The sequence below is a fragment of the Mytilus californianus genome, unplaced genomic scaffold (genome assembly GCF_021869535.1).
Source record: "Mytilus californianus isolate M0D057914Y unplaced genomic scaffold, xbMytCali1.0.p SCAF_4, whole genome shotgun sequence".
NCBI classification, from domain to species: domain Eukaryota; kingdom Metazoa; phylum Mollusca; class Bivalvia; order Mytilida; family Mytilidae; genus Mytilus; species Mytilus californianus.
Window position 1 is genome coordinate 13,058,758 of NW_026262690.1, and position 15,394 is coordinate 13,074,151.

The window sequence follows — 15,394 nt, forward strand, 5'->3', positions numbered from 1 at the left end:
TTACTCATGAGAAATCTAAATCCAAAATCACCTTCCTCGATACCTCCAGCTCGCTCACAGATGGCATCATATCCACTGATCTATATTCTAAGCCTACTGACACTCAACAATATCTGTCCGCTAAAAGTTGCCATCCTGCTCATTGTACTAAGAGCACCCCGTACAGTCAGGCACTCAGAGTCAAGCGAATATGTTCCAACACAGAAACAACTAAAAAACAACTACGTCAACTCGAAACCCGCTTGAAGAGAAGGGGCTACAAACACAGAACTATCCAAAAAGGTTTTCAGAAAGCGGAAACTATTCCAAGGAGTAAACTGTTAGAATACAAATATAAAAAGAAAAATAAAAGGACTCCATGTGTTCTTACTTACCACCCATCTCTCAAAAACAGCTTCAGTGTCATTCGTGAGCATTGGAAAACAGTTGAAAAGAATTCCAAACTATCCAAGATTTTTCCCGAACCTCCCATGATAGCTTTTAGGCAACCCAATAGTCTGCGGAACCTGCTGGTGCGGGCTGAAGTGTCTGATAATAGAAGTACTTCTGGAGAATGTCGTTCGTGTGATGAAAAACGCTGCAAATGCTGCCTACAGATGCATCACTCATCAACTTTTCACAGTAAGGCAACCGAAAATAACTATAGGATATTTTGCAATGTTAACTGCAAAAGTATGAATGTTATTAACATTCTAGAATGTTTGGTTTGTGGCCTCCAATATGTTGGTGAGTCAAAGCAGCCTTTCCACAAACGCCTAAATGGCCATAGGAGTGATATCTCTAAGAAGCCACTTCTCCCAGTTTCTCAGCATTTCAGACAGTCTGGTCACAAACTTGATGACTTTAACCGCATGAAGATCCTAGTGATTGAACAGAACATTCACTGGAGTGATGCCCAGCGACAGGGTCGGGAAAGCTTTTGGATAAAGGAACTAAATGTACATCATCCAAACGGCATCAATAAAAAAATACTAAGTTTTATTTTTCACTCATTTTGGGATGTAAATATACACAGTCACGTATATTTGAGTATTGAGTTTTGTTTTATATTATGATGTTCAGGATTTTGGATTAAATCAATAGACCAAAACTTACCTGTATTACTGGGCTATTTTTATACATATAATCAGTATTGTTAAAATTATTGACACTGAGGAAGGCTATTTGTTAAGCCGAAATATTTGTCTACACGATTTAATAACAACATCTTCGTATAATACCATCTTATACTAGTACCGTTGTGCAAATCTCTAGACTTATATAATTTTTTCCTTATCTGCACAGTATCGTCTATTCTAGACGATCCGGTACATAGTAAATTTGCTGGTTGGTCCTTTTTATAGACTTCTATATATATACAAGTCTAAATTGAAAACAACGTTCAAACCTATGATTGCGTTGGATAAAAACCGCAATTTTTATACGTGTGCATGCAAAACAAATTTCTTGTCAAAGGGTTTTAAATACAGCACAAACATATATATATATATTCATAATTACTCTAAATATCAGCACAACAATGTTAAATCGGCACATTTGGGGAAGCAAATTTTTGTTCTTCCCTCGCCGGGATTCGAACTCATGCGATTGGGATATCGAGACAAAACCGCCTGCACTGTGTCCAGCGCTCTAGTCCACTCGGCTACCTAGACTTAACTAATAATTCAGCTTTCGATGGCCTAGTGTTACCTTTCCTCGTCAGTAGAATCTAGAATTGTAACACAGTACATATTATATTAGGCATGAAGCTGGTATTGATTGCAGAATAGCTAAATATCTATCGCAAAGGATAGTAAGATGCAGTCACAGAAATATATATATGAATGTCTAAGAATATAACTTAAACACGCTAACTGATACATTAAAAAAGTTCTATTAGATTTTTTATAGATATACTCAAAATTTCGCTAGACAAACTAGCTTCATCAAGCGTGTGCATCTATCCGGTGAAATCGGATGCATGACAAAAAATATTTTTGTAAATATAATTTTGCGTTTTTCAATTGGATGTTATAAATATGTTGTATTTATATTTTGTGAGTGTGCTGACGAATTGGGTTTCAATGTTGGCGACTTTGCAGCATTAACAGTTGCCTCTTCCGCATGGTTTATATCCTCCTATTTTCGATGTCTCTTGTTTAGATACTTTAGATGTAACTAGAATATCTTTGAGGTTTTTGGGTCTGCGGTAAACCATGACGGGAGGTGATGGAAATATCTCTTTTAAGGAAGGATCATTTTCAATAAGACGCCAGTGTTTGTTGACAGTAGATGAAAGATTTGTCAGGTCAGGATGAAAGCTGACAACAAACGGAATTTTATTTGTTTGGGCCGTCTTTTCCTTGTATTCAAGTAGCTTTGTTCGGTCTTTTTCTTTTGCTACTGAAATGTTTTTGTCCTTATAACCTCTTGATTTAAGTTAATGTCTGAGTCGTCCCAAAAGGTGGCTTAATTTTGAATCCGATAAGCAAATCCGCTTTAAGCTGGGGTCACACATTCACGATTTTTACTGCCGACCTTGATATGACCATTCCCGATTAAAATTTGTCAAAAGTCTGATCGAGATCCTGTGAACCGTGGCTGGAAATTCAAACATTTATTAAAATTTGTAAAATAAAACTTATTTAATCACGAAAACAAACAGATATTATTCAGGAAGCGTCCAAATTCTGCCGTTTCCGTCCGATTTGTCCCGATTATTACGTTCTCAATCTGATTTTAATCCGAATGTATCTTTCCCATGGTTAAAAACGACCGAATCTGTCCCGACAGCGTCTCGATTCTGCAGAATGCGACCCGACAGACATCAGACAGCGACCAGACAGTGAACCGATGCTAACGGAAGATATCCGTTAGGAAACTGTCACCATATTCGGGGTGATCAGGTACTGTCGGAACGCAATCCTATCACAGTCTGCTGTGCCGCATTGCAAACGGCTTTGTCTGTCTGTCTGACTCAGTCGTATCGTTTTCTGTAATTGTCGGGACTCTGACGTGGGTATTATTGCCGAATTTCGTATTAATAACGGGCCTGCTCCGGAACGGTTTCGGTAAAAACGGTTCGAAATCGGGATACAATCTATACTCAATCGGCAAAAAAACAGCAAATTTCTCCATATCATACCCGTTCCACAGGACACGTCCAGAAAACACAGATCATTGTTACGATTTTGATCCGATACAGCAGAAGTGTCACGACATAGTCACGATTGTAATCCGACTAGGCAAATCGGCTGAGTTTCCCCGAATGTTACGGGACGCACCGAACTGTCGCGGGTGCTTAGCCGACCTGTCCGATCCGTAGGAATCTGTTACGAACGTATACTACAGCGTTCAGACAATGATAGGACATTCCAGATCATTGAGGATAGTAATCCGACTTTTTTCACTTTTCGAGTCTTAGCGCTGTCCGATCTCACGGAAGCCATAATCATCACTGCTTGATCTCCGCATAAACATGATAGCTTGGCTGTACGGATTGCTTCGGGAACATTGTTTTGGGTGACAACTCTTCGGAGAGAGAAATTGGTGTTTGTCAGTTTTTTTTTTTGGTGAAGGTCGGTTGTCATGACTCCGTTTTGTAAAGTTATGGTGGTGTCGAGAAACGCAATTTTTCATTTGAAACTTCAGATGTGAACTTTATAGATTGATGAAAGTTATTGCAAAGATCTAGAAAATCTTACAGATGATTTGCGGTTTCGTTCCATTTGATGTCGATGTCATCAATATAACGGAGCCAAGACAAGGGTTTGCATGACACACTAGAAAGAATGCGTTCTTCGAGATTCCCCATGAAAATGTTGGCAAAAGAAGGTGCCATTTTGGTTCCCATACTGGTACCGTCAATCGCCAAGTAGTGCTGGTTGTTGAATACAAAATTGTTGTTTTCGAGCACTAGTTTCAGCAGCTAAACAAGACAGTCGGTTGGGGGATGTTTATCCTTACGATTATTCCATTCCTTTTCACTAGCGACTAATCCTTCATTCTTCGGAATATTAGTGTATAAGGAACACACATCCATCGATACCAAAATTATGTTGTTTGGTAAGGGATTTAATGAATCCATTTTCTTCAAATAATCTATTGTATCTTGAATGTAGGATGGCATTATTCTAACATGTGGTCTAAGATGGTAATCAACAAATTCAGATATTTTTTTCGGTTGGGTGACCATTGGCAAATACTATCGGTCTTCCCGGAATCCCTTCTTTATGAAGTTTTGGGAGCAAGAAAAAAAGAACGGCTGTGTGCAGGTTTCACCAGGGCGTAGATAGACGTACGTGTCGTCATCTAGGTGTGTTTTGTTTTTGCTATTCATATCTGAAAGAACCTCATAGGATCACATTGCAAATGTTTGTAAAATTTGGTGTTTGAGAGCTGACGATTCCATTCTTCAATGTAGTCGGTTTTGTTCATCACAACAACTGCACTTCCTTTGTCTGCTTGTTTAATAACAATATCATCTCGGCTTTTTAAGTTGTTCATGGCTTGGCTTTCTTGTTCTGAGATATTCCGTATGCGTTTGCCACTGACTGATGATTTTACTTCAGTTTTAATAGATGATATAAAAGGTTCTAAATTATCGTTCTTGCTTCTTGGTGGATTCCATTTGCTTTTCTTTTTAAATCTAGGGATGCACATATCTTTTTTATCACTCTCATGTTCAGAATCATTCATTCCGGTTTCCTGGAAGTTTTTTTGAGTTGCCTATTAAAATGTTCCTTTAGGCGAAGACGTCTTGCAAATTGCTCTACATCTGTCTCCAATTGCAGGTTGTTGATATTGGCTGGCATAGGACAAAAATTTAGGCCCTTACTCAACAATTTTTCATCGGAGGTGGTTAATTCTATCGAAGACAGATTTACAACATAATTATTCTCCATCGGATGTTTCTTATTTTTAAAACGTCTTTTTCTAGTTTTTTTTTAATTCACTCTCCCTTTAAATCTGATTTATATCAAAACACGATTTGGTTTTTGTTTTAGACGGTCTCTGGTGAATTTCTTATTGTTTTTGTAATTTTACCTTTTTATTCTTTCTTTATCGGAAAATCTTTTCTTCATAAAACCCATTTCTTTGTTAGTAATAGACACTGGTGTTTTAGAAAGCATTTAATTTATTCCAGAATTGATTTGTTTGTATGAATAGATAGACAAGGAGAGTAAAAGTTGGGGAAGACGGAAAGAACAATTAAATTAAGTTTCATAAATCTGAATGACTTTACGCCCGGTGTTTGTGGTGTCAATTTAATATTCAAACCTTTTGGTATTTTCTTGTTATATATATATATAGGTAAATATATATATTAAGGTAAATATAAACAAGTCTAAATTGAAAACAACGTTCAAACCTATGATTGCGTTTGATAAAAACCGCAATTTTTATACGTGTGCATGCAAAACAAATTTCTTGGTAGAAGGTTTTAAATACAGCACAAACATATATATATATATTCATAATTACTCTAAATACAGCACAAACAACATTTTCCAAAAGACCAAATGAGTGAAAAAGTATATTTTAACAAAACGCATTTGACTAGCAGGTCGATCAACTGATGTTCTTAAACCCTGCTGACTGCCATTGACGATTGCCAAATAAACGGATCACAAGATGTAACAAAATAGATCTTATTATTAATTTATTACCAAATAGAAAACAATAAACTTGCGGAAAAGATGGTATACCGCAAACATGAGGTGCAAACATTTGTACACCATATCCGGATTTCGACAATTAATGTCTCTTCAGTGATGCTAGGAATCGAAACGGTATTTGGAAGGCCATATAATTTACCTCAATTTAGGATAGACTCTTAAATTTTGAAAGTCAAAATAGGATGAACGGATCATATAAACCCGAAGGCAAATATAATACAAGCCCAAACGAAAAAATATAAACAAGTCTAAATTGAAAACAACGTTCAAACCTATGATTGCGTTAGATAAAAACTGCAATTTTTATACGTGTGCATGCAAAACAAATTTCTTGGTAGAGGGGTCTTAATACAGCACAAACAACATTTTCCAATAGACCAAATGAGTGAAAAAGTATATTTTAACAAAACGCATTTGACTAGCAGGTCGAACAACTGATGTTCTTAAACCCTGCTGACTGCCATTGACGATTGCCAAATAAACGGATCACAAGATGTAACAAAATAGATCTTATTATTAATTTATTACCAAATAGAAAACAATAAACTTGCGGAAAAGATGGTATACCGCAAACATGAGGTGCAAAAATTTGTACACCATATCCGGATTTCGACAATTAATGTCTCTTCAGTGATGTTAGGAATCGAAACGGTATTAGGAAGGCCATATAATTTACCTCATTTTAGGATAGACTCTTGAATTTTGAGGAGTCAAAATAGGATGAACGGATCATATAAACCCAAAGGCAAATATAATACAAGCCCAAACGAAAAAATATAAACAAGTCTAAATTGAAAACAACGTCCTAACCTATGATTGCGTTGGATAAAAACCGCAATTTTTATACGCGTGCATGCAAAACAAATTTCTTGTTAGAGGGATCTAAATACAGCACAAACAACATTTTCCAAAAGACCAAAAAAGTGAAAAAGTATATTTTATCAAACTTTGAAAGTCAAAATAGGATGAACGGATCATATAAACTCGAAGGCAAATATAATACAAACCCAAACGAAAAAATATAAACAAGTCTAAATTGAAAACAACGTCCAAACCTATGATTGCGTTGGATAAAAACCGCAATTTTTATATGCGTGTATGCAAAACAAATTTCTTGTTAGAGGGGTCTAAATACAGCACAAATAACATTTTCCACAAGACCAAAAAAGTGAAAAAGTATATTTTAACAAATTTTGAAAGTCAAAATAGGATGAACGGATCATATAAACCCGAAGGCAAATATAATACAAGCCCAAACCAAAAAATATAAACAACCTAAATTGAAAACAACGTTCAAACCTATGATTGCGTTGGATAAAAACCGCAATTTTTATACGTGTGCATGCAAAACAAATTTCTTGGTAGAGGGGTCTAAATACAGCACAAACAACATTTTCCAAAAGACCAAATGAGTGAAAAAGTATATTTTAACAAAACGCATTTGACATATTAAGGTAAATATATATATTTAGGTAAATATATATATTGAGGTAAATTGTATGGCTTTCCAAATACCGTTTCGATTCCTAACATCACTGAAGAGACATTAATTGTCGAAATCCGGATATGGTGTACAAAAACCTTTGCAACTTTTATATATAGGTAAATATATATATATTGAGGTAAATGGTATTGCTTTCCAAATACCGTTTCGATTCCTAACATCACTGAAGAGACATTAATTGTCGAAATCCGGATCTGGTGTACAAAAACCTTTGCACCTTTTATTTGCGGTATACCATCTTTTCCTCAAGTAATTAAGATCCATTCATTACATCGGTGATCCGTCAATTTGGCAATTACCAATGGCAGTCAGCAGGGTTTAAGAACATTTGTTGTTCGACCTGTTAGTCAAATGCGTATTGTTAAAATATACTTTTTCACTTTTTTGGTCTTTTGGAAAATGTTGTTGATGCTGTATTTAGACCCCTCTAACAAGAAATTTGTTTTGCGTGCACACGTATAAAAATTGTGGTTTTTATCATACGCAATCATAGGTTTGAACGTTGTTTTCAATTTAGACTTGTTTATATATATATGATTTAATGTTGGAAACATGATGTTCAATTTGTGTATTTTCTGTTTTGTTAAACTTCTTAGTTTGTTTAAATAAGTTCTTTGTTCCTTGATCTTATCAGGAAATAGATATGAAAGAATCACACAAAACACATATGTGTAATGCGTGTTGCCTGATAGAATAATATATTATGTCTAAAAATAGCAACAATCTACATTCAATCTATTCAGGCGTGAATCAGCTCGTGAAAATAAACTGATACAGTTACTAAATTTAAATTATATAAATGTCTAAGAATATAACTTAAACATGCTAATTGATACATTTAAAAAGTTCTATTAGATTTTAATTAGATATACGCAATAGTTCGCTAGTCAAACTAGCTTTATCAAGCGAGTGCATCTATCCAGGTGAAATCGGATGCATGACAAAAATATTTTTGTAGCTTAAGCTACACGCAGTTGGAATAAAAGTTTAACATAGTTGTTGATGTTGTATACATTGTACGGATTTCAAGATTAATGTTTTTATTTGTTTTTAAATCGTTTCTCGTCTCTTTTATTGAGTCAATCAAGTTCAAGAATCCGTAACTGGTGCATCCAAATTCTCCATTTCTCTTGTCTCCCTTGCGTGTCCCAATTTCGGTTTTTCTCAATGATTTGAAATGTGACGGTTTCAAAATCATGCCCTTCTCTTAAAAGATGTCTTGTGATAGGGCAGTTTCTTTCTTTTGTATAAAATGACCGATGGTTATTCAGTCGGATGTTGAAGGGTGTTTCTGTTTGCGTTATTCAGTTACCGTCTAAAACAACAATTTCGTGTTCTGATATAAATCAGATTTCAAGAGAGAGTGAATTAAAAAAACCTAGAAAAAGACGTTTAAAAAAAAAGGAAACATCCCATGGAGAAAAATTCAATTGTAAATCTGTCTTCGATAGAATTAACCACCTCCGAAGAAAAATTGTTGAGTAAGGGCATAAATTTCTGTCCTATACCAGCCAATCTTAACAACCTGCAATTGGAGACAGATGTAGAGCAATTGGCAAGACGTCTTCGCCTAAAGGAACATTTTAATAGGCAACACAAAAAAAAACTTACAGGAAGCAGGAATGAATGATTCTGAATATGAGAGTGATAAAGAAGATATGTGCATCCCTAGATTTGAAAAGAAAAGCGAATGGAATCCACCAAGAAGTAAGAACGATAATTTGAAATCTTTTATATCATCTATTAAAACTGAAGTAAAATCATCAGTCAGTGGCAAACGCATACGGAATATCTCAGAACACGAAAGCCAAGCCAGGAATAACTTAAAAATCAGAGATGATATTATTGTTATTAAACAAGCAGACAAAGGAAGTGCAGTTGTTGTGATGAACAAAACCGACTACATTGAAGAAGGGAATCGTCAGCTCTCAAACACCAAATTTTACAAACGTTTGCAATGTGATCCTACAAAAGAAATTAGCAAACAAATAAATGAGGTCCTTTCAGATATGAATAGAAAAAAAAAACACATAGATGACGACACGTACGACTATCTACGCCCTGATGAAACCTGCACAGCTAGTCGTTTTTACTTGCTCCCAAAACTTCATGAAGAACGGATTCCGGGAAGACCAATAGTATCTGCCAATGGTCTCCCAACCGAAAACAATATCTGAATTTCTTAATAACAATCTTAGACCACATGTTAGAACAGTACCATCCTACATTCAAGATACAACAGATTATTTGAAGAAAATGGATTCATTAAATTCCTTACCAAACAACACAATTTTGGTATCGATGGATGTGCGTTCTTTATACCCTAATATTCCGAAGAATGAAGGATTAGTCTCTTGTAAAAAGGGATGGAATATTCGTAAGGATAAACATCCCGCAATCGACTGTCTGGTTCAGTTGCTGAAACTAGTGCTCGAAAACAACAATTTTGTATTCAACAACCAGCACTACTTGAAGATTGACAGTACCAGTATGGGAACTAAAATGGCACCTTCTTTTGCCAAAATTTTCATGGGGAATCTCGAAAACGCATCCTTTCTAGTGTGCCATACAAACCCTTGTCTTGGCTCCGTTATATTGATGAAATCGATATCAAATGGAACAAAACCCGAGAACATCTGCAATATTTTCTAGATCTTTGTAATAAATTGTATCAATCTATAAAGTTCACATCTAAAGTTTCAAATGAGAAAATTGCGTTTCTCGACACCACCATAACTTTACAAAACGGAGTCATGACAACCGACCTTCACACACAAAAAACTGACAAACACCAATTTCTCTCTCCGAAGAGTTGTCACCCAAAACACTGTTCCTGGAGCAATCCGTACAGCCAAGCTATCAGGTTAAAGCGGATTTGTTCATCGGAATCAAAATTAAACCATCGTTTGGGACAACTCAGACGTCAATTTAAATCAAGAGGTATTAAGGACAAAAACATTTCAGAAGCTTTCGGTAAAGCAAAAGAAAAAGACCTAACAAACCTACTTGAATACAAAGAAAAGACGGCCAAAACAAATAAAATTCCGTTTGTTGCCAGCTTTCATCCTGACCTGACAAATCTTTCATCTATTGTCAACAAACACTGGCGTTTAAACAAGACACATCGAAAATAGGAGGGTATAAACCATGCGGAAGAGGCAACTGTTAGTGCTGCAAAGTCGCCAACATTGAAACCCAATTCGTTAGCACACTCTCAAAAAATAAATACAACATATTTATAACATCCAATTGGAAAACGCAAAATTGTATTTAAGTTCTAACGTGTGGAACTTGCAAGGCGCAATATGTTGTTCAAACAGAAACACTCTTCAACATCCGACTGAATAACCATCGGTCATTTTATACAAAAGAAAGGAAACTGCCCTATCACAAGACATCGTTTAAGAGAAAGGCATGATTTTGAAAATTGGGACACGCAAGGGAGACAAAAGAGAGAGATTTTGGAATCCCCAGTTAACGACTCTTGAACCTGATGGACTCAATGAAAGACACGAGAAAAGATTTAAAACAAATCAAAACAATAATCATGAAATTCGTACAATTTCTGGAATGTGTTTTAGTTGATTTTAGTCTCTGAATTTTTATTAATAATTATTTTTGGCTTTTAACTAGCTTTCAGTAACTGCGAGTACTCTCAAATCGTACTTTCGTGTTAATTTGACCTGTAGATACAATTTGTAATGTATTTTTGTTATTCAATGTTTACTTATTTAGTGTTATATATCGTCTCACTATTTTTAATATATACAACCTTTGATAAGTGTTTAGTATCACGATAAATTTTCACTTTTGTTCTCGTATCAGGAACAACAAAATTATTTATTATGTAAAAATTATTTCCGTACTCCATGTACACCTTACAAAAACATTATTTTTATTTACCTGTGTACGTTCTTTTATTTGGCAGCATTTTGTCCAAGGTTATGGTTGTCTTTCTGATATTTTACATCTAAGCCCCTTGTTTTATTAATTTTGAATTTATATTGTGTCATAGATCAAATTTATTCGTTCAGTGTATGTTCACTTGTTTTTGTCTTTGCTTTTGATTGAGATAAGCCATTTCAATTCATATTTTATAGTGTGTCTTTCTATGTTGTGATGTTACACTATTTTTCAGGTAGGGTGAAGGTTGGCACCTTTTAAAACGTTTTAACCCGCTGCATTTGTTTGCACCTGTCCTAAGTCAGGAACCTGATGTTCAGTGGTTGTCATAAGTGTTTCTCGTTTTTTATTTAGATTAGACCGTTGGTTTTCCTGTTTGAATGGTTTTACACTAGTCATTTTTGGGGCCCTTTATAGCTTACTGTTCGGTGTGAGCCAAGGCTCCGTTTTGAAGGACGTACTTTGACCTATAATGGTTTATTTTTATAAATTGTGACTTGGATGGAGAGTTGTCTCATTGGCACTCATACCACATCTTCTTATATCAATTTATACAACATCAATAAATATGTTACACTTTTATTCCAACTGCGTATAGCTTAAGCTACAAAAATATTTTTTGTCATGCATCCGATTTCACCTGGATAGATGCACACGCCTGATGAAGCTAGCTTGTCTAGCGAAATATTGCATATATCTATTTAAAATCTAGTAGAACTTATTTAATGTATCAATTAGCGTGTTTGAGTTATATTCTTAGACATGTATATAATTTTAATTTAGTAACAGTAACGGTTTATTTTCACGAGCTGATCCACGCCTAAATAGATTGAATGTAGATTGTTGCTATTTTTAGACAATATATATTGAGGTAAATTATATGACCTTCCAAATACCGTTTCGATCCCTAACATCACCGAAGAGACATTAATTGTCGAAATCCGAATATGGTGTACAAATATTTGCACCTCATATTTGCGGTATACCATCTTTTCCGCAAGTTTATTGTTTTCTGTTTGGTATTAAATTAATAATTAAGATTCATGTTACGTCTGGTGATCAATTTTTTTGGCAATCGCAAATGGCAGTCAGCCGGGTTAAAGAACATCAGTTGTTCGACCTGTTAGTCAAATGCGTTTTGTTGAAACATATGTTACAGACTTGGGGAATAGCTCTGGTAGCAAGGATGGAGGCGATTATTTATACGGACAGATAAAAACACATCTGCTTCCATTTCTACATTTTAATCAGACAAAGATGACGTCACAAACAAGAATACAAAATACTGGCAAAAGGGGAACAACTCTCTCTTACACACAGAAACATAATCCGACCATACATACTGATATATAACATCCCGCCCATAAAACAAAAAAATACTAATTTTTTACAATGGTCAATATGTTTATGTGTTTAAAAAAAATACAATTTATAATTATTTCCAAAATTGAAAGTTTACATGAATAAAATTAATCTCTCGACACTCTAGTAACCATTTCAAAACTAACGTATCAACGCTGCAAAACCGAAAGTCTGGCATCTCGGACTCCTCCCTCGGATGACCTTATGCACGCATTACTTTCACACAACACTTACAGTGATACACACATATTAATAGCATTTCCTACTAGACAAACTGATATCATTATAAATAGCTGAATACAAATTTGATAGTATCATCAGAGACCTTATATACTCTTAAATTAAAGGTTTTATTTATGATAAATATCACACCGCTAAATGATAAACACATTCACATCAGCTTAATTTCAAAGTAAACAAATAACGTAGATCAAAATTAACATGAAAATTATCTGTATTCATAAAATCAACATAGTCAGAAATAAAATGTACTCGTACAGAATAAATTTATCATCTTTTCTTTAAAATGAATAGGTCTTCTTGGAAATCTTCAAAACCATGGCGATATTCTTCGATCTCATAATATTCCATAACGTTTAATAAGAGTCAAAATATTACGGCGGAATGAAACACAACAGCAATACACATGATACAGTCAACATAACGCAATTATTAGATACATCTGATCACACGTGTAGTTCAGCGGATAAATCTGGGTCATCATCGATAAACAAAGATTGTTATACAGTAAAAACGGCCCTTCTGATGAAATCGGAACTTTAGAATGCATGGCGATACAGTTATCACCCATGCAAATTGCCTAATGTCAAATCAAAATAGCATATATATAAACAGGATCCAAATGTTACGGACATTAAATAATGTATGATGCAATGAGATAAATCTCACGTGCTTTCTGGTTGAAAACGGTATACATCATGTTACATGTAGACATTCATTATAATAAATCACAAAGACAGTACACGAGACGAGACATGGTCTGTTCTTCATTCCAAAAATCCATTTAAATTTTGGTATTATAATAAACGTTCAGCTATAAATTTTCAAAAACAATTAAAAGTGTTCAGCATCATGGCGGCATATCAGGATCCATCAGGGACGGTCGGTCAACTTCATAGGTAAAAATGTCCAAAATCCATAAAAATTAAAACTCCAAAAAAATGTATACTTCGTTATCCATCGATCGTTTAGGGTCTCCACCATGTTACAGACTTGGGGAATAGCTCTGGTAGCAAGGATGGAGGCGATTATTTATACGGACAGATAAAAACACATCTGCTTCCATTTCTACATTTTAATCAGACAAAGATGACGTCACAAACAAGAATACAAAATACTGGCAAAAGGGGAACAACTCTCTCTTACACACAGAAACATAATCCGACCATACATACTGATATATAACACATACTTTTCACTTTTAGGTCTTTTGGAAATTGTTGTTTGTGCTGTATTTAGACGTCTCTACCAAGAAATTTGTTTTACATGCATACGTATAAAAATTACGGTTTTTATCCAACGCAATCATAGGTTAGAACGTTGTTTTCAATTTAGACTTAAGTTCAACGTTCTAACCTATGATTGTGTTGGATAAAAACCGCAATTTTTATACGTGTGCATGCAAACAAAATTTCTTGGTAGAGGGTTTAAATACAGCACAAACAACATTTTCCGCAATTTTTATACGTGTGCATGTAAAACAAATTTCTTGGTAGAGGCGTCTAAATACAGGTCAAACAACATTTTCCAAAAGACCTAAAAGTGAAAAGTATATTTAAACAAAACGCATTTGACTTACAGGTCGAACAACTTATATTCTTTAACCCTGCTGACTGCCATTTGCGATTGCCAAAAAAATTGATTACCAGATGTAACATGAATCTTAATTATTAATTTAACTGGTACCGTTAATGTTATTAATGTCTACAGGGTTTTCTTTTTTTGTCTGTTATTCCAATAACTGCTGGCTCTTCTTTCTATCTTTAAATATTAGGGCTAAAGCCGTTTCGCGCTGATGCGAAGTTTAGTATAGTTATCAATCTTCAATCTAGTCTTTACTTGGACTGATGTAAACTTCTCATTTGTTCGAATAATCCTTTCTTGAATCAAGAAAACTCCTTGAAATTGATGGATCACTTGTTACATTCTTGCTTGTGGTATTTTTTTCTAAGTAAGCCATATTGAAACCTTTCGTACATGCGTATATAGCACGAACGTCGACTATTCCTTCCGTAGAAATAGAGCCAAATCCAGGAAGCACAAGATATTAGTTGGTCCTGGACAAGTCCTTCATAAAAATCATTCTCTTCACGAAAGAGCTATTGTTATTGTGAAACTACCTACCATATGGGCGGCGTGAATCTGATGTAGATATTTAAAAATTACAAAGATCTATTAGAGTACATAAAATCCAAGTCTCGTTCCTCTTGCAACAGTATTTAAACATATGACTTTTCTACCCTTTACACAAGTATGCCACTTCCAAACTAAGAGACAATTTGAAACTTTGTTTCATTAAAACAAATGGCCAACGTAGATGCACGTCTCTTGTCTTAAGGAGGGATAAATCGTACTTGTAAAAAAATCACCCTTATTTAAACAAAAAATTCTCTGAAACTGACATTATCAAGATGCTTGATTTCCTGAGTGACAAAATATTTATTACGTTTGGAGGACGTGTTTTTCAACAAACAATCGGCATTCACATTGGAAACAACTGTGCTCCTCTTCTTGCCGACTTGTTTCTTTATTCATATGAGGCTGATTTTATACAGGAGCGTCTTAGGAAAAATTAAAAGAAGCTAGCATTATCCTTTAACTTCACGTTTCGCTATGCAAACGATATCTTCTCACTAAATAATTTAAAGTTTGGTGACTATGTTGAACGCATCTATTCAATCAAACTAGAAATCAAAAATACAGCAGATACAGTTAAGGCTATCTCATA